Consider the following 19,165-nt stretch of genomic DNA (forward strand, 5'->3'; position numbering starts at 1 on the left):
TGGGTGAAAGAGTTAAAAAGTGGGTAGGCGGGGCTTCTGCACTGCAGGAGCTTTGTGCCCTCACACCAGTATCTGTGAAGAAAGAGGAACTTAACATCGATGACGAGATGAAAAAAGTTAAAAACAGTTTTTAAACAGAACAAAAAACTGGAGAGCTGAAGGGAAGTGGTGCTGCTCAACTAAAGAAATGATCAGAATACTAAAAATATCTGCTGTATCTGAGCAAAAATACAGAGGAAGTTGAACCTCAACAACTAGTAAACAGTACACACTCTAAATGTGGTTAAGAAAAAATAAGCATGCAGATTTGCGTGCAGACATAAACATATAAATTTTAAAATCCAGCAAACAAAAAGCTAATGGTCTTCTCTCAGCACATTTCAACCCGTAAATGATGGAACAAACACTGAATCACAGAGAAGATGAGCTTGTTGTCCTCAGTGTCATGTTGGCAGTTTTCTCCATCTTCCTCCCACGTCTCCTTTTTGTTCTTTTGTAAAAGTCTCCATATTTTTACTTTTTAAATATGCAGTTATAGTGTCAACATTTAAAAACTATATTCTCTTTTTCAAAAATGTCCTCATTTACTGAAGTCATACATGAGGAAACTGGTGATGTCATCTTCTCCAGCTTCTTCTGGTAAGCTGGTTCCGTAGAACCAATGATAAAACCACAACACAGACTGATGCCGCAGTCAACAACACAGTGAGAAGAATGGAGGCTCCAGAAGGTGTGGTGGTGTGTTTCTCTGAAATAAAGCAAACACAGTCATTAAGTTGTCGTCACATTGTGAATGTTGAAAGCTGCAGAAACACAGACAGGTGAGTGTGTCACCTGTGACAGTGATCCAGCTGGATGGAGACTCTCCATGACCGCTGATGTCACACTTGTAGAGGCCTTCATCAGACCTGGAAACATGCTGGATGGTCATGTGACCTGTAGGCTCTTTCCCAATGAAGACACCATCTTTATAGAAAGCAGCTGGGAGGTTGGAGGGAGTGGTCTTTGTTTTACAGAGCAGAGTGACGTCATCTCCCTCCATCACAGGGAGGACAGGACTCTGCAGGATCACTGATCCACCTCAACACAGAGACAAACTACAGCATTTCATCCATTTACACACAGCTTCATCAACACTAACTCCACACACTCAGCTTACCAGTGACTGTCAGGTTAACCATGTTACTGATGGGACCCTCTCTGGACTCACACCAGTAAACTCCACCCAAAGGACAAGGAAAGATGTTTGATGATGTTTTTACTACAACAAGCTGACGTCAGCTTGCTTTTATAGCAACAAGTTGATGTCTGACCTTTGACCTGTGGCCTTGAAACACACTAAAATGTATATATAACACACTATAAAAAAACACACACACACTACGAAAAAACACACTATCTATCTATCTATCTATCTATCTATATAGATATAGATATATATAGATATAGATATATATATATAGATAGATGCACACATGCACAATTGTGGTTGGGTTTTTTCCCATCCCAGGTGCATTCCAGTGCAGTATTACTAGATCCTGACTGGAAATCACTGGAAGCAGATTATGTGAGCAGTTGAATATCAAATCAGAACAGGAGGATGGGTAAAAAAATAAAATAAAAAAATAGTATGAAAAACACAGACAGTGGTCACAGTCAACACTTTTCATTGTTTTTAGCCCTTTTTTTCACTTCAGCTCATTTTGTGTTTGAACGTCGATCTTCCCCCTGGCTGGCTGACAGACCATCAATACTACAAGCAAGACTGGCCCACTATTATACTTTGGTATATTGCCTCCATCTGGCAACAGAGCTCATTGCAGGGAGACAGGCCATCCCCGAATTGGAGCGGACAGTGAACATGCTACCTGCTCGACAATTAAAGCAGCTTAACTCCACACACTCAACTTACCAGTGACTCTCAGGGTGAGGGTGCTGCTGGTTGCTCCCTCTCTGAACTCGCACCAGTAATCTCCACTGTCCTGTGTTAGGATATAGGTGATCTTACAGGCAGAAGCAGTTGCTTTCCCCCACCCATCTCCACACGGAGTCATTCGCTTTTTACTAGTGTTTCTCCTCAGAGTCCATCCAACATAGCTGTCGTCCTCCACGCAGCTCAGAGACACAAAGTCTCCTTCAAACAGCTGGAAGCTGCTGGGACTCACAGTCAGACGAGCTGTGAGGGCTAAAGTGAAAAACATGGAATCATTTTGATACCAAAAACCATCTGGCCTTTTTTAATCTTCTTCATTTCCATCAGGAAATATTATATAGCATCAGTCGTCTCACATAAGTGAGTTATCTGTGCAACTTGGAGGAGATGAAGCCTGGAGAATAAAAGAGCAGACTAACATGCACGTTTCTCACATGAGGGTTTGAAGAGGATTCATGAAAAAAAATTCACAATTAAATTAAATCTATAATCCATGTGATGTGTAATCACGATCTGTTGATACACCTCTGCCCATTTATTTCCATTCCTTCACCCCTAACCTGTGGCAGCAGATGGCTGCTTCTCCATGAGCCTGGTTCAGTCTGAAGCTTTTTCCTGTTAAAAGGGAGTTTTTACTTCCCACTATCGCCAAGTACTTGTTCAGAGGGGATCATCTGACTATTGAGGGTTTTTTTTTTAACACTGTAGGGTCTGTATCCTACAACACGAAGCCTCTTGGCGCAACTGCTGTTGTGATTTGGCGCCACATTAATACAACTAACAGAAGTTGACTAAACTAATAATTAACAGATGATTTATCTCAGTTCATGCAGCAACATGCGTCTGTATCAAAACAAAGGACTACAATTACAAATCTTAGAAATAGTGTCTTAATGCTGTAATGCTGTCAGTGTGGTAAAAGCACAGCACTAAAACAGCACTGAAAAAAGCACTAAAACAAAAAGACTACTTCTTAGACTTTATGGTGGCGAATGGAAACATGTGGACTCCTCTATATGTAATAGCAGGTTGTATGCAGCACAACTGTGTGCGTGTATGCTTTATTTGTCTTGCTCTAAGCTCATAGTTGAAGAATTTGACCGCATACACAAACACAAACAGCGCTGTTTCCTCCTCTGTGTGTGATTTACCCATGGTCAGGCTAACACGGTGGGCAGTGAGAGAGTTTGTTGTTATTACACACGAGAAACACAGCTAATGGTTTCTGTGCTAGATTTTTTCCACTGAATGAACAACAACAAGAAAAAACCCGCTCCTGTCGAGAGCTCATAGGTTTTGATTAAACTTGGGAACAACCTGTTCTCATCCTCATTTAGTGTTTGTGGAAGCAGCTGGTGAGGCTCATGTATGCACATGGATTAGTTTGTTATCTGTTCCCTGACAAACATCAGCGAGACGAGTCTGTCTCTCCCAACTCGTCTTTACACTGTTAGAACCATCCTTTACTAACCTGTCAGAGAAATAAAAGTCAAACACTGAAACTTATTTAGGTCACCAGCACCAATCCATTAATTAACTTCCTTTATGATAGACCATTATCTCTGTATCCTCAACACCATCGGTCAGGCCATGGACTTCACAGAGATCACCATCATCTCCTGAATTAAACTTTATTTATATAGCACCAAATCACAACAACAGTCACCTCAAGGTGCTTTATATTGTAAGGTAGACCCTACAATAATACATGCAGCTAAAAACTAACCAATCATAGGAATTACAAAAACATGCAGGATCTCTGATATGTGCCACAAAACAATTATACTATATATTTAAAAAAAAAACTTCCATCACTTCCTTATAAACTTTTGTCTTTTTAGTGCTTTACTCACCACAAATCAGAACCAAAATCAGGACGAATCTGAAAGAATCCATGAATGACGAGTGCAGAGCGACTGCAGCAGGAAACCAGCTTTACATTCGACACTGACAAGTGTTTATACAAGGAGGCAGCGTCATTTAAAGGAAGGGTTTGTGGTTCTCAGAATCGAGACCAGAAGCAGACAAAGAGAGATCACACGATTACACAAAAGTAAATAAATGTAAAGATCCTTGTGACCAGTGTGATTATTTAACTAGATTAAAATCTCTGGCCTCAAAACAGAGCACACATGCACCGTCACAGCACGACACACAGCATAAAGCAGGAATATCACAGGATGTCAAAATAAAGCTGCTCAATGTTCCCTAACAGTTCCCTTATCTTTTATTGACATAAGACAATGGAAATGTGTCATATAAAACGTAAGCAATGTGAAATAAGATATAAGGAACATGAGATATAATATAGTAGCATAACACAAACATCTGATAATACTACAAAATCATTAGGACTTATATTGTAAACACTGGGAACAGATATAAAACATCAGAAATATGATATTTAAAAAAAAGAATAGAAAAAAATGAGAACAAGCACTGTATGTCAGTAAAGCTTATTTCATTCAAACGAACCATGTGTCCATATAATCAAGGCTGTTGTACTGATATTTACAGTGTGCTTGTAGAGTCAAAGCACATATTAAAACAGATATGTAGGACTGCTTTATTCCATTTGAGCAAATACTGTAAAATTAATCTCTAAAATCTCTAACATCAAAAATCTTAATCACTTTATACTACCATGTCACTCCATCCCAAACTGCAGGCTTACCTGCTGAGAGGCAGAGCCTTCAGTTTTCAGGCCCCTCTTCTGTGGAACCAGCTTCCAGTTTGGATTTGGGAGACAGACACTATCTCTACTTTCAAAATTAGGCTTAAAACTTTCCTTTTTGCTAAAGCATATAGTTAGGGCTGGACCAGGTGGCCCTGAATCCTCCCTTAGTTATGCTGCAATAGACGTAGGCTGCCGGGGATTCCCATGATGCATTGAGTTTTTCCTTTCCAGTCACCTTTCTCACTCAACATTTAATAATAGACCTCTCTGCATTCAATCATACTTGTTATTAATCTGTCTCTCTTCCACAGCATGTCTTTATCCTGTCTTCCGTCTCTCACCCCAACCGGTCGCAGCAGATGGCCCCGCCCCTCCCTGAGCCTGGTTCTGCCAGAGGTTTCTTCCTGTTAAAAGGGAGTTTTTCCTTCCCACTGTCGCCAAAGTGCTTGCTCAGAGGGGGTCATATGATTGTTGGGTTTTTCACCGTATGTATTATTGCAGGGTCTACCTTACAATATAAAGCACCTTGAGGTGACTGTTGCTGTGATTTGGCGCTGTTTTCCTCCTTCACCCACAGAAACTCACATTTCTTTACTTCAGCTGCTGCACATCGTTGTACTTAGGCTTGATGAACTCATTTGCTTCTATTTTAGAAAGTTTCGCGCTCTGTGTTCCAGTTTCTGCATTACACTTTTTACGTTAACTATTGGCTGCCTCTATGCATTTCATATTAAAAGTTGTTCAGCCTTTCAGCAGAGAGACATCCCTCATTTTATAGTAAGAATTTATTTTGAAACCTGAGCAAGGATGTCGCAGTGGGCAGAATTGGGATGATTTAATATCTGAACGTCTGTACACATCAAGGTCAGAATGGAAAAAGAAATATTTACTGAAGTCACACAAATAAATACAAACTACGTGAATTTGAAAATGCTGGTCTGTGTATGTGAACATAGAAAAACAGCACAACCATGTGTAAAACACATAAAAGGGGAAGAAGTGCAGAGACAGCAGACTGGAGACGACCACATAAGGACATCTCTCTTTGACATCACACCGGCCAAGATCCACCCAACCCTACAGCATTTCATCCATTTACACACAGCTTCATCAACACTAACTCCACACACTCAGCTTACCAGTGACTGTCAGGTTAACCATGTTGCATTTACAGTTTATATGTAAAGGGGGAAACTCAAAGTGCTCATTTAAAAAGTATATTTGCTTGTTTCCGTTGCTGTTGTACCATAAAAGTACACACCAGTAATATAAATTCAACACAATAAGACTTTTAATGGAAAAGCTAAACCAGACCTACAAAAAACGTAGTTCATGGAAGAGACCAAAAACCGCAGCAACATATGGTCTCATCTATACGTCAGTGCGAGTGTTTTTTTACTGTGTGTCCGTGCGTGTGCATTTTGTTTGTTTTGCTATGAGCTGAACATGTCCACGCAGCCGTCTGTTTCCTCCTCCGTGTGTTTACATCTCTCACAGTGAGAAACGGGAGACGGGCTTTGAGCTGTTTATCCAGTCAGACAAGCCTGACGTCTGACTGGAAATGGAGGGATTTCTCAATTGGCTGAGCATAAACTAAAAACATTGTTTAAGAAACAGTTCACTTTGGCCTGAGCATCAGTGTCTGAAACAACTTGTTATCTGTGAGCTGTCAAGATAGATTAATAGCTAGGTAGGTGCCACAGGTGCCTGCTAAGGGTCTTATACTTTACTATGCAGGGATTTAATAAAACATTAAGTAAAAGTAACTTTAACATTGTGTAAAATTAGAAATAAATAATATGTATACATTAAATCTAAGAAAAACAGCTGCATGGATACAATAATATAATACAATATGGTAAGTAGTTTGATATTATAGTAAAACACAGATAAGATTGGGACATTATGGCTGGCAGGTGTCACTTGTCACAGAATGAAGAGTTGTTATGCAGTTTCATAAAGAATGGTAGGAATGATTTCCTGAAGTGTTCATTAAGGTAGCGAGGTTAAATCAGTCTGAGGGAGAAGAAGCTCTGCTGCCTCACTAGTGTGGAGTAGAGCGGGTGGGATGGGTTGTCCACTTCAGTTTTGTGACCTCTGACCCTCAATGACTCAAACGCCTCTAAACTGTGACCAATGTCGCTTCGAACCTTTTGATCCCTTTGCTGATCCAGCTGGCTTCTCTGGCTCTGATACTTCCCCCCCCAGCAGACAGCAGAGCAAACAGCAGTCGCTGCTACAGACTAGTAGAAGATCTCAAAGTGTTGCATTTTTTCAAAGCAGCCATTGGTGCTCAGTCATGCACACAGTGTGCATTGTTATCTAAGCCCTGCACTGTAGGTTATAACATCAGTGAGATGGCTCTGTCCCAACTTGCGCTGTATCACTGAGCAGATTCATTGCTGGGAAGCATTTAAAAGAAAAAATAACAAAAACTTATTTTCTAAACTTAACTGTTAAAATAAAACGCAAGAGAAAAATCAAAGAAAGAGGAGAAAATAAAGAACAAAGAGACAACCTGGGGTCTGACTAACCTGCAGTTTGTGCCACTACCACCTCCTCTTTTTTACCCTAATGCAGTGTTTATGGATCACCACTGGCACAGCTGGTGAATCAGGGCACAAACACAGAGAACCACAAATATACTGGAGAGCAAACCACTTAACCTTGGATATCCTCAAACATTAGTCTCAAAACTTTTAGAAATGTGTATCATATGATCCATAAACATAAAGTTCAAATGTGCAAAATGGAGACTAATTTCACTCCATAGTAAACACCAACGCACCAACATACAGAAATAAAGACAACAGATTAGTCAGAGTCAGGTTTTTTCAGTAGATCACTTTTAAATTTTTAGACAACTTTACACAAAAACACACATATCAAATGTTCGCATGTTTTTTTTTTAAGTTTTCCAAAACCTGTACAGACGGCTCTTGTTTCAAATACTGATGAATATATATTCATTGACTGTCAACCCGAGAGCTGACATTCAGTTGACATTCAGACGAGCTGTAAGGGCTGAAATCAAACATTAGAACATGTAGGCAGATGTAGAACGACGATTAGTATAGATGATTATTAGAGCAGTCAGTGTAACAATAAACATTTGCACAAAAAAGCTGGTCAGCTGTTGTTTGTGTCAAAATATTACAAATATAAGTATAAAAAATGCTGCTATAGTCAATACGATCAATTGCAGTAAAAGGTTGGAGATGTTACCAGCAGGGGGCAGAGAGGGGATATTTGTGAGTGCATACATTATGTTCAGCATGCAACAACTTTGAAAAAAGTTACACGTAATTAAACACAATCTGTATGAATCTTAAACAGTCAGGAGTGCAGTAGTCTCTGCGTGTGAATACATTATACAGAACAATGTAGGTTAAAACGCATAAAAGGGGAAGAAGTGCAGAGACAGCAGACCTGAGATGAATCTCCTGACATCATTCAGATGAAAGAGGAGAGACCACTGAGTGTTCACAGGGTTAGTTTTACGGGGATTACTCATATACACTAACCTCAGTATCTGAAACACTGAAAATGTTTAATATGAACGTCCAGTGAGAAACTTTGGAGGTGGAGTAAAACACTTCAACTTGAATATCCTCAAACACCTCCTGCCTGGAACTGAACCTGAACGCAGCTAAAAACCTACTTCTTACAGGGCTTGTAGTCTGAAACACGCTTGATCTCTGATATATAATATAATATATTAAATGTGCTGGGAGGAGGTCCCGGGACAAACACAAGACATGTTGGAGAGATTATATCTCTCGGCTGGCCTGGGAACACCTTGATGTTCCCCCGGACAAGCTGGAGGAGGTGGCCGGGCAGAGGGAGGTCTGGGCTTCTCTGCTTAGGATGCTGCCCTTGCATCCTGGGTCAGGGGAAAAATGGATAAACATGGATGCATGGATTCACTGCTTCAGTCACCTGCAGAGCCAGAAATCAGAGCCAAAATGCATGTGAGGGAATCGATGAATCATAGCAGCAGACAGAAGTGGCTGTAGTCTGTCTTAAAGCAGGTGAAACAAGTTTCCACTCAGCTGTCTCCATAATGAAGGGAGGGAGTGACTCCTGTTACTTAAAGAGAGGTTTTAAGAAAGCGAGAGGAAGCACTTCTTCACCAGTGTGAACACTGGATTAGATCACTGGGAGCAGTTGTTATGGAAGTTAAATCCTCTTCCTATAAGACATCTGCAAGCAACAAAATCACACTTAAAACCAACACGATGACACTGAGACATGAATTGTGAAATAAATAAATGTTTATCCAACATGAGCGACCACGCTACCTTCACTATATTAGAGTTCAAACAGCTGTGTGTGCTGTCCAAACTTTGCTCAGTAATCACTATTAACATATTATTATTGAAAATAATGATACTGATTAATCAAGTCTGGTGAGCAGCTCTCTCTCACTTGCATCATACAGCAAGGGTGCAGTATACACAACTGTCACTGATTATTGAACAAACAAACACACTTATCAAATGTTTAAATGTTCTTTTTTTATTCTAGTATACTTCCAAACATGTAACACACACAGCTGGTGTTTAATATACAGATGACTCGATGCTAAAGCAGATCGTTTGAACATTTCTGGAGCAGGCTTGATATCGGTCTTCAGGGTATCCATGAACAGCATCAAGATGCAGGTCCAGATCAGGGTTTTAATAGTTTTGCAATTTTCATTAGTTTTTATTTTTATTTAGTTTTGACTTCAGATTTTCAATTTTATATCAGTTTTAATTAGTTTTTACCAATTGTTTGCTAGTTTAGTTTAGTTTTTATTTTTTTGAAAATCTTTAGTTTCAGTTTAGTTTTGATTAGTTTCAGTTATAGTTTTAGTTGTGTTTGCAATAATTAAGTGTAACAAAATCCCAGTTTCATCATATCAGTCATGCTCTTCTGCTTATCCTTGGGTATGTTGCTATTCCAGCTACCATACCCTGCACCCTGGACAGGTCGCCTGTCTGTCGCAGGGCTAACACGCAGAGACAGACAACTCACATTCTCACCTATGGGTTCTTTAAATAAATAAATAAATAAATATATAAATTAGGGCAGATGAACAACCGTTGATACCAGGCAACTATAAAATGTATATCTTGGCCCCAATGAGACTATTAACTCTTGCAGTACCGGGTGTTCGTAATTTTGGTTCAAGTGAATTGATAAACCTTTTGAAGGCAATTGACTCACACAGTTATGTAGATATCCCAGTCCTGTTGTCTCGGGATGCATCACGCTGCCTTGCCTGGGGTTAGCTTCTGTTTCTGGGGATGAGGGTTGAGTGTGCTCCCTTACCTTCTCCAGGTAAGCTAGGTTAGCCTTCTTGTGTGAGCTTTTCAAGTGCACTTTAAGGTTTGTGGAAATGTCCCTCATAATTTGTCTCGTTCCACTACAAGACACTTGCTTTATCCAAAACACAGTCATATTCAAAGTAATCCCAAACTGGACTCTGGCGCTTTCTCCCGACTTTTCCTGACATGATTCTGCGCGTGGACGGAGCAGCAACACAGACTAACGTACTGCCACCTGCTGGCATAATGAGACACAGCAAGAAAAAAACCTGGAAACTAAACTTCATTTTCAGCCTTGACTATTGACTATGTGCACGTTAGCATATGCTACTTCCGGTGCAAAAACTCCTGTGGGGAGCTTTGTTTCCGGTGTCCTATTCGCGCCCTGTTTAATGTCCAAAAGAAGTTAACCAAATGAATGAATTAAGCGTCGATTTACATTTCTATAGATGTCTTGGTCATTTACCCAATACAACTGTAAATGATGTTCATGGACTTGTCGATATTTTGCCCCCACGCCTCAGAGCAAAAGAGAAAAGGGATTCAAATGTTATATTTCTCAGCTGTCCCTCGTTTATTGCGGGTGTTATGTTCAAAAAATAACCAGCGATGGGTGAAATCAAGTAGCCAATTTTATTTTTTTGATGCGTGGACATCGTGGACATCCAGTACTGCACTTTTTAATTTAGAAGGTAAGTCACAACATACCCTTCATACATACTAATGTATAGAAACCCTCACCAGCAATCATTCATTTTTTGTGTGGCTTTTTTCACGGTTTGTTAACATGCTGTGTAGGTGTGGACATAACGGGAAACATCTGTGACTGTTGTTCATCTGTAGTTTGAATGCTGAACATTTGCCTGTTTAAAGAATAAGACCAGTCACTATACAGAGATGTGCTTCTGAATGTGGACGATGTGTCTTATGCTGCAGTGATGCAGTTCTGCTTGTGTTGAGTGATGCAAACAACCGATCGATCTAAACTCTTTAAACGTCAATCACGTGGTTACCGGCTACCGGCGAAAATAATCGGGACGGTAAGCCAATTTCTGTCTTAGAGCATTTGCGCCGCTGTGTGTTTTTGTGGTCTTCTTTTGCGGCTAATTCAGTGAATTTTGGTCTGATCGTGGTGAAACTTGGTGTGTGGAGTCAGTGATAGCTCTGGGAGCTAACCAGCCTATCTTTAACCGGTTACTTATATGAAGTCTGAAGAATTTCTGGTTCGGTTTTGTTTGTTTAGCGGACTTCTGCGCATTTACGTAACTGCTCGTTTAATCGCGGCTTATTTTCGGTGTGTTTGGTGGTTGTAGAAATGGTTTATATGACATTTTAGCTGAGATTATGAGGTTTCTGTGGATACCACACATGTCTGGACTTATATTTCTCAACCCGCGTTATAACCGATTAAACATGATCTCCTCCTTTTTGTCCCCGGTACCGGAGACGTGGGGCTTAAGTGGTTAAACGTCAAAATCTATCATTAGATTTTTTTGTGACACAACAGTGGTGAGTGTTCCCACCTTCTGCTCTTTGGAACTTAACGCAATCTTTCCGTTTTCAAGTTTTGGACATGATTTTGGAGTATATCTTCGCAGTAGCGATTTACCGCAAAGTAAAGCTACCGGAAATGTGCAACCCCACATCCGGCCTCAAACCAGGAAGTTAGCATTTTCTCGTGCACATAGTCAATTGTATGACACACACACATCAACGAAAACTATACACATTTTTGCTATAAACTCAGTTAATTTTAGTTAGTTTTGTGAACACTCATTACAGTTTGTTAGTTTTCCTTTTTCGCAAAGTCTTGTTTTTATTTTTATTTCCATTAATGAAAATGTTTTTTCACTTCTAGTTTTCGTTATTTCGTTAGTTTTCGTTAACGATAATAACCTTGGTCCAGATGTTTCTGCTGTGATGTAAAAATGCTCTCACTTGCCACGCAGGTTAAATATGTGGTTCTTAGCACTGTTGCCTCACAGAAGGAAGGTTGTGCATTTAACTTCACCATCATGCCACGGCCTCTCTGTGTGGAGTTTGCATGTGTCTGTGTGGGTTCTCTCTGGGCACTCTGGCTCCCTCCCCTGGTCTAAAGACATGCAGTTAATGGAGTTAGGTCAACTGGTGAATATAAATTACCCATAGGTGTGAATAGTTGTCTGTGTCTGTGTTGGCACTTTGACAGACTGGCAAGGGTGTACCCCGCCTCCCACCCTGGTAGCTGGGATAGGCTGCAGCCATCCTTACAATCCTGACAAGGATGAGTGGAAGAGAATGGATGGATGGATTAAAATATGTTTATGTGAGATTTAATTCATCTGAATTTTCAGTTTATGAAGATTAACTTTGATCTTGGTGAAACAGATTTGCCCTGGAAAAAATGAAACACTGAAATAAACCTGAGAGGTGAGGGTGGGGGATCCCCATGGTGTTGGTTTTGCACACAGAAAAGCACAGGCGTCAAACTCCAGGCGTCGAGAGCCGGTGTCCTGCAGGTTTTAGATCTCACCCTGGGTCAACACACCTGATTCAAAGGATTAGTCCTTTACTAGGCCTCTGGAAAAGTTGAAGACTGTGTTGGATCAAGGACACATCTAAAACGTTCAGGACACTGGTCCTCGAGCCCTGGAGTTCCCCACCCCTGCAGAAAACAGTCATAGAGCAGGGGTGGGGAACTCCACGCCTCGAGTGCTGTTGTTTGTGTGTTTTGAGGGCTTTATGTGATATATTTAGGCAAAGTTTGCTTTTAACCTGGTAAGTGGAGGTTTTGTTGGAAGTGGCTGTGTAGTTGTGACTTTGTGTATAAAGTTTTAGGAGACATCATTTTAAGAAACGAGTCTCTGCAATCGAGAGAAACAGTAATAATAATGTTATTGATAAAAATGTCCTCATAGACGGTGAAAATGCATGATGGCACTGGTGATGTTGTCTCATCCAGCTCCTTCTTGTTTATCTGAAACAAACCACAATTTTTTAAAAATTATTTAAGAAATTAAACATTCAAGAAAATTTTGAACTGTGGTAAACATAAAGTTTAAAACAACGTAAAATCCGGAAGTCTGAATCTCACCTTTGAGTTTACTGTAACCGTGTCATCTCAGCATTGCAGCACAGACTGATGCAACAGTCAGCAAGACAGGAAGAAGACCAGGAACGAATGATGCAGAGGACGATGTAAGTGAAAGTCCAGATGTAGGTGGAAGTGTGTATATAGGGGGAGGTGTGGATGTAGGTGGAGTTGTGAATGTAGGTGTGGTGGTGTGTTCCCCTAAAATAAAGCAAACACAGTCATTAAGTTGTCGTCACATTGTGAATGTTGAAAGCTGCAGAAACACAGACAGGTGAGTGTGTCACCTGTGACAGTGATCCAGCTGGATGGAGACTCTCCATGACCGCTGATGTCACACTTGTAGAGGCCTTCATCAGACCTGGAAACATGCTGGATGGTCATGTGACCTGTAGGCTGCTTCCTGATGAGGGAGCCATCTTTATAGAAAGCAGCTGGGAGGTTGGAGGGAGTGGTCTTTGTTTTACAGAGCAGAGTGACGTCATCTCCCTCCATCACAGGGAGGACAGGACTCTGCAGGATCACTGATCCACCTCAACACAGAGACAAACTACAGCATTTCATCCATTTACACACAGCTTCATCAACACTAACTCCACACACTCAGCTTACCAGTGAGTGTCAGGTTAACCATGTTACTGATGGGACCCTCTCTGGACTCACACCAGTAAACCCCACTGTCCAATGGGATGATGTGGCTGAAGTTACAGGAAGAACCAGCAGCGTCTGCCCAGTCTCCACACTCAGCTCTGGTGTCTCTGCTTGTGTTTCTCCTCAGAGTCCATCCAGCAGAGCTGTCGTCCTCCTCACAGCTCAGAGACACAAAGTCTCCTTCAAAGAACTGAGAGCTGCTGGGACTCACAGTCAGACGAGCTGTGGCTGAAATGAAACCATAGAACTTGTGGGCAGATGTCGTTTCAACAGGATGTAGAAGAGCACTGTAGGAATGAACATCTGCACAAAAAATCTTAACCTGCAGTAAAATAAACTGAAAATAATGACTAAGCACATTTAATGTAAACATTTATCCACACTCAGCGACAACTTCTCTTCCAGCAGAGATTTAACACAACATTCAATCAGTAATGATTTATCTGAGTGTTAGCTACAGAGGTAAGAGGTAAAGAAAACCTAGAAAGAAATGAACTCTTTATGGCAAAGAACAAAAACAACACAAGCAACATAATGACTCATCTACATGTCAGAACGGGATGTATGTGTTTGTCCACACACATACACAGTTCTGTTTCCTCCTCTGTGTGTTTGTATTTCTGAAGGTGGGCACTGAGAAACTCTGGAGGCGTGCTGTAATCCGCTGATCCAATCAGTCAGTCAGAAACAGTGTTTCATGTTTCCTCTGTTATTTTTTTCCACCGGATGAATGGAAACAAGCCACCATTTGGCTGGTCTGAGCCCACTCCTGCCTACAGATACATCTATCAACTGTATATAAAAGATGGATGTGCAGTACTATGCAAAAGTCTTGAGCCAGCCCTCATTTCTTTATATTTTACTTACAATTTACTTTCTTAGAATTTATTAAAGTGGTCTTCTGAAAAGTGGCTTTCAAAGTTTTTCTTTGGACACCTGCTGCTTTTACATTTATTTTCAGTCCAGTCCTTTTACCGGACCATTTACAGTCAGATGTTCTTTTTCTTTTTCTGTTTTTTGTTTTACCACTTAACACTGATCTATGAATCACTTGAGCTTAAGGGTCACCTGACTTAAGGGATGAATTAGTATTGTCCACACTTAAAAGACATCTTAGACTATTTTTTAGCAGCATGTTTAAATTTAATTCTAAAAAAATTCCAAATGTAAATGTTTCATATACATAAAATAGGATTTTGCAATGACACAGTGTGAAATTGGACCAACGGAGAACAAAAAAAGAAGCAGCGGGCCTAAAAAAACTCTGCAGGAGATGAACAGTGTCTGAAAATCACATACTTAATAAATGTGAGCAGTAAAGAAAAGATGCAGAAATGACCTGATACAGGACCTCAGTGATTCATCAGGACCTTCAGTTCATCTAAATCAATAAATCAGCAGAAAAAGCCAAACAGGCAAACAAAGGTCTGAGAATTCTGTAACTTATGCCACCACCAACACCTCTTTAACATCCTAACACCGTCTTTCTTGAAAGCACTGCTATTACAGTTACTGTAACAGTAACAGATACCAGCTATAGTAAACATTCACCCTTTACTCAGACAAACACATCATTCAAAGGCTGCCCACATATTGACTTTTGTCTTTAACCCTTTCATGCATCAACTTTCTTATTTTTATTCTTCTTTAGGCATAAAAAATGATTTTGAACTTAATTTTTTAAACATGTACTTTTCAAAGAGTTTTTTTACATGTTCACTTAGGTGGACAACTGATGTTATGGCGAACCGCTTCACTCACCTGAAGACCCAGAAATCAGAGTCAAAATCAGGATGAATATGAAAGGATCCATGAAGGACAGGAGCAAAGATGAGCAGCTGTGGTCCACCGTGACATGAAGGACAATAAAGTTAGACTTAACACTTTAAAGAACTGAGAGAATGCCTTTTGTATTTCAAAAAAGGATTTTCAGTTCTCCAGAGCAAGAGGAAGAGAAATTTCTGAAAGCACTTTTAAGATGTAAAGTGTCTAAGATGTAAAGTTCCTCCTAGTCTATGTGCACGTTTGACATGTGGGAATCTGAGAGATTAAAGTCGACGTGTCAACTCACAAACACAACTACAGTTAACTGCAGCGTCACATTCAGCACGCAGAACGCAGCAGGAACACCACAGCATGCCAAAATATTACACATATTCTAGATGATCCTCAACATGCTGATTTTTATTCATTTCACTACAAATTGACTAAAAATCGTGAATGGTTTTACTTTAAAAAAAACCAAACAGCAACAAACACTGCAAATGTTTTATACACTCCCTGGCCACTTCATTAGGTTCATCTGCTCCACTGCTCGTTAATGCAAATATCTAATTTTCTGCATTTTTCTGCATTTTCTTGCAGATTTTGGGCCCCTTAGTGCCAGCTGTGCATCATTTAAAGGACATGAGCTACCTGAGTATTGCTCCTGACCAAGTCCATCAGACCACCATAGTGATGGCTGCTTCCAGCAGGATAATGCACCTCAGAACATCAAAGCTGTCAAAGCTCAGAACATGTCAATGAGTTCAGTGCACTCAAATCACCTCTGATTTTAATCTAATTGGGATGTGGTGGAACACAGGGGATGTGCAGCCAATAAATCTGCAGCAAATGTGTGATGTCATCATGTCAATATGGACCAAAATCTCAGAGGAATGGTTACGGTACCCTGTTGAACTGGGGCCAGCCCAGTATTAGTGGGGCATCAATAATAAAATATGTAGGTGTGTAAAGTCACACACTAGTGGTCATGAGAGGACGTGCAGTGTGCTGAGACAAAAACACCTTCATGTTGTCAGACTTTTTGTACTTCACGCATGATCCATTTTACATTCTGCTTTGAGAAGGTCTCACATTCAGCTCTGCATCTAGGTTTGATTCACAGTCAGTATGTCATGATCTTTATATGACATCAAGCCACCGACAAGACTTTTTGTTTGAGCTAATAAGAAGGCGCACATACTTTCTGACTTGGCAATGTCACATTGATTCTTGCTTGGCACATATACGTTAGCTTCAGATTAAATTTATAACCCATCTCCAGTTTTGTTTCCAGCTGCAGCTGATATCTAAATCCTCTAAGACTGATCTGAAGCAAGCAACAGACTTACAGGTTCTCAACTTGAGATGTTTTACAGATTTCTGAAGAGAAGATGCGCAGATGCAGGAAAAAAGTGTACTTGAGAGCCCCGGGCTGGCAGTTTAACACATTCATACAGCACACATGCCGCAGTCTGTGGTGTGAATGGCTCCTAACGTCTGGCTTACCAGCAGAGACTCAAAGCTCAGAGGAAACGCACAGGAAATGATCACAGAGTGTGATTATGTCACACGATTATTTTATTCAGTGTTGTATTCTTATATGTTTTCAGCTGTAGAAAGATGCTCCAAAAGTTAACATGTAAGTAAGAGTAAGAGTTCTTTATGAGGGCAGAGTTTCATTCAAAACCAAACCAGACAAAAGCATTTTGTAGTTAGGTTTCACTCTCACTTCGTCACACATTCGGGTGGTCTCTGTGCTGAGAAACTGAGCCACGTCAGATGTTTTTCCTTTTTCCTTTACAGCTGACAGAAAACCACAGACACTTACACAGAAGTAGGACACTGTTTTTGGGGTGTGTGTAACTGAAACAAATGCACAAATAAAGATGTGAAACAATGCCGAGAACATCGCTCCTGCTGCCGCTCTGTAAGTACAGCTTTTCCAAATATGAAATAATAGAAATGGGAGCATTAATGGAAACACGAAAGGTCACAGGAACAAGTGTTATGTGGGCAGATTGAACGATCAGACAAATGAGTGAAATCCTGTTTGACGCTGAAAAATAGCAGCTTTTAAATCAAAGTTTTAGATTTTGCTTATTTTTGTTATAATGTAAGGAAATATTTGCTGGAGACAGATTATAACAAATTGCAATACTGTACACTCAACTCGCAAAATGTCAGAAATATAAAGTGAAACAAGGTTTTACTTTATATTTGACACTGTTTAACTTTAATGGAGAGAGAGAGAATATCAACCAGAGGGTGAAACGTCTCTCGTTGGTGGTCAATGGGTTTGTACAAACGTTTGGCTTCCTGCTCTCTACAAAAACTCCAAATGCTTTTGGTTTCTCAGTTGCTTCTTCTTTAGCTCCCTCCACAGATTTTCTTTAGGACCGAGGTCTTGAAACTGCTCCATGACCTTAATGTGCTTCTGCTTTAGCGGCTCCTTTGCTGTCTTTGCAGTATGTTCTTGGTCATTGTCATGCAGCCATAACCCATCTTCATTTTTCTGGCTGATGGAAGGAGTTTCATTCATTTTGTACCTTCAGCAGAAAAAGAGCCTCAAAGAATCTTTAGGGCATTTCTCTTCTTCAAACAGCTGATAGCAAACAGCTTGACTTTACTTTCATCTGACCACAGGATGCTCCCAAATCTTCTCTCAATCATTCACACGTTTACTGGCAAACTTTAGATGGGCCTGATTGATTGGTTACCATCTGTGTGACACATCCACACACAGCTGATATGTGTGAGCCAGAATTCTGGCTGTGTTGTTGCAGATCACATACTTATTTCACTCAATGATGTGAAAATCACTATATTACTTTTATGTATTGCGATTTTCTGGATGTTTGGATCATATTCTGTTTGTCTGTTTGTTACACAAAATAACTCTACCATAATTTTATTTTAGATATTTGTAGCCTGTTTAAGGTCACAGCAAAGCACCTTAATCTGATTTAAGTCCAGACTTTGACTAGGCCACACCAAAACCTTCAGTTTGCTTCATTAAGAATGAATGAATGAAGCCTTTATTTGTCACTTGCAGCTGCCTGCAGTGAGATTGTACGCCTTCTGACTATACATATATTACACGAACATCGCTTTGGGAAGGCAGGTCAGAATAGGTAGCATTTATGAAAAACATTTACAATGCACAACATCGGGTACAGGAGGAGAAAAAAAGGACTACTCAGACTGGGCTCCACTAGGAGAGCAGTTTGAGAACAGTAAAAAAAAACATACCTCAGCACATAAAGCTGTCACGGTTCTGGGTCCGTTGGACCCAGTATTTTGAGTTTATTATATTTTGGTTTACTTTTGCATTATGGATTGTTTCTTATGTTTCTCTGACACTTTGTGTTTCAGTTATCTTGGTGTTTTGGATTTTCTCATTTTGTGGTGATGATGGTGATGATGATTATTGTTATTGAGTTCCATGTTTCTGTTTATTGGTATTTAGGATTTGTGTTCTCATGTTTTGTGGGTTTAGTTCCATGTGTCATTTTCTGTCTGTCTCTCAGTGTCAGGTCTGCGTCTTGGTGTTGTGTTCTCATTTCCTGTTTTATTGTGAAGGTCCGCGTCTCATGTGAGTGTGTTCAGTTTTACCCCTGTCTCGTCTTGTTGATTATTCCCAGCTGTGTTCCCCACCTGTGTGTGTAATCTCCTTGTGTTTCTCTGTGTGTATTTAAGTCGCGTCTTCTGTGTTTGTAGTTGCTGGTCCGTCTGTGTATCCACCCTGCGTCATCTGTGTG

At 40.3% G+C, this 19,165-nt stretch overlaps 1 long non-coding RNA gene across 1 annotated transcript; it reads right to left on the reverse strand.

The window, feature by feature from the left end:
- Positions 1–12,779: 12,779 nt before the first annotated feature.
- On the reverse strand, positions 12,780–13,335 carry LOC109199338 (uncharacterized). Its single transcript, XR_002059760.2, has 3 exons — positions 13,280–13,335; positions 12,996–13,193; positions 12,780–12,878 (listed from the first exon to the last, which is right to left on the reverse strand). It is a non-coding gene; the product is annotated as an uncharacterized LOC109199338 (long non-coding RNA).
- Between the last annotated feature and the right edge of the window lie 5,830 nt (positions 13,336–19,165).

Source organism: Oreochromis niloticus, linkage group LG3, assembly GCF_001858045.2.
Source record: "Oreochromis niloticus isolate F11D_XX linkage group LG3, O_niloticus_UMD_NMBU, whole genome shotgun sequence".
Classification (NCBI taxonomy): domain Eukaryota; kingdom Metazoa; phylum Chordata; class Actinopteri; order Cichliformes; family Cichlidae; genus Oreochromis; species Oreochromis niloticus.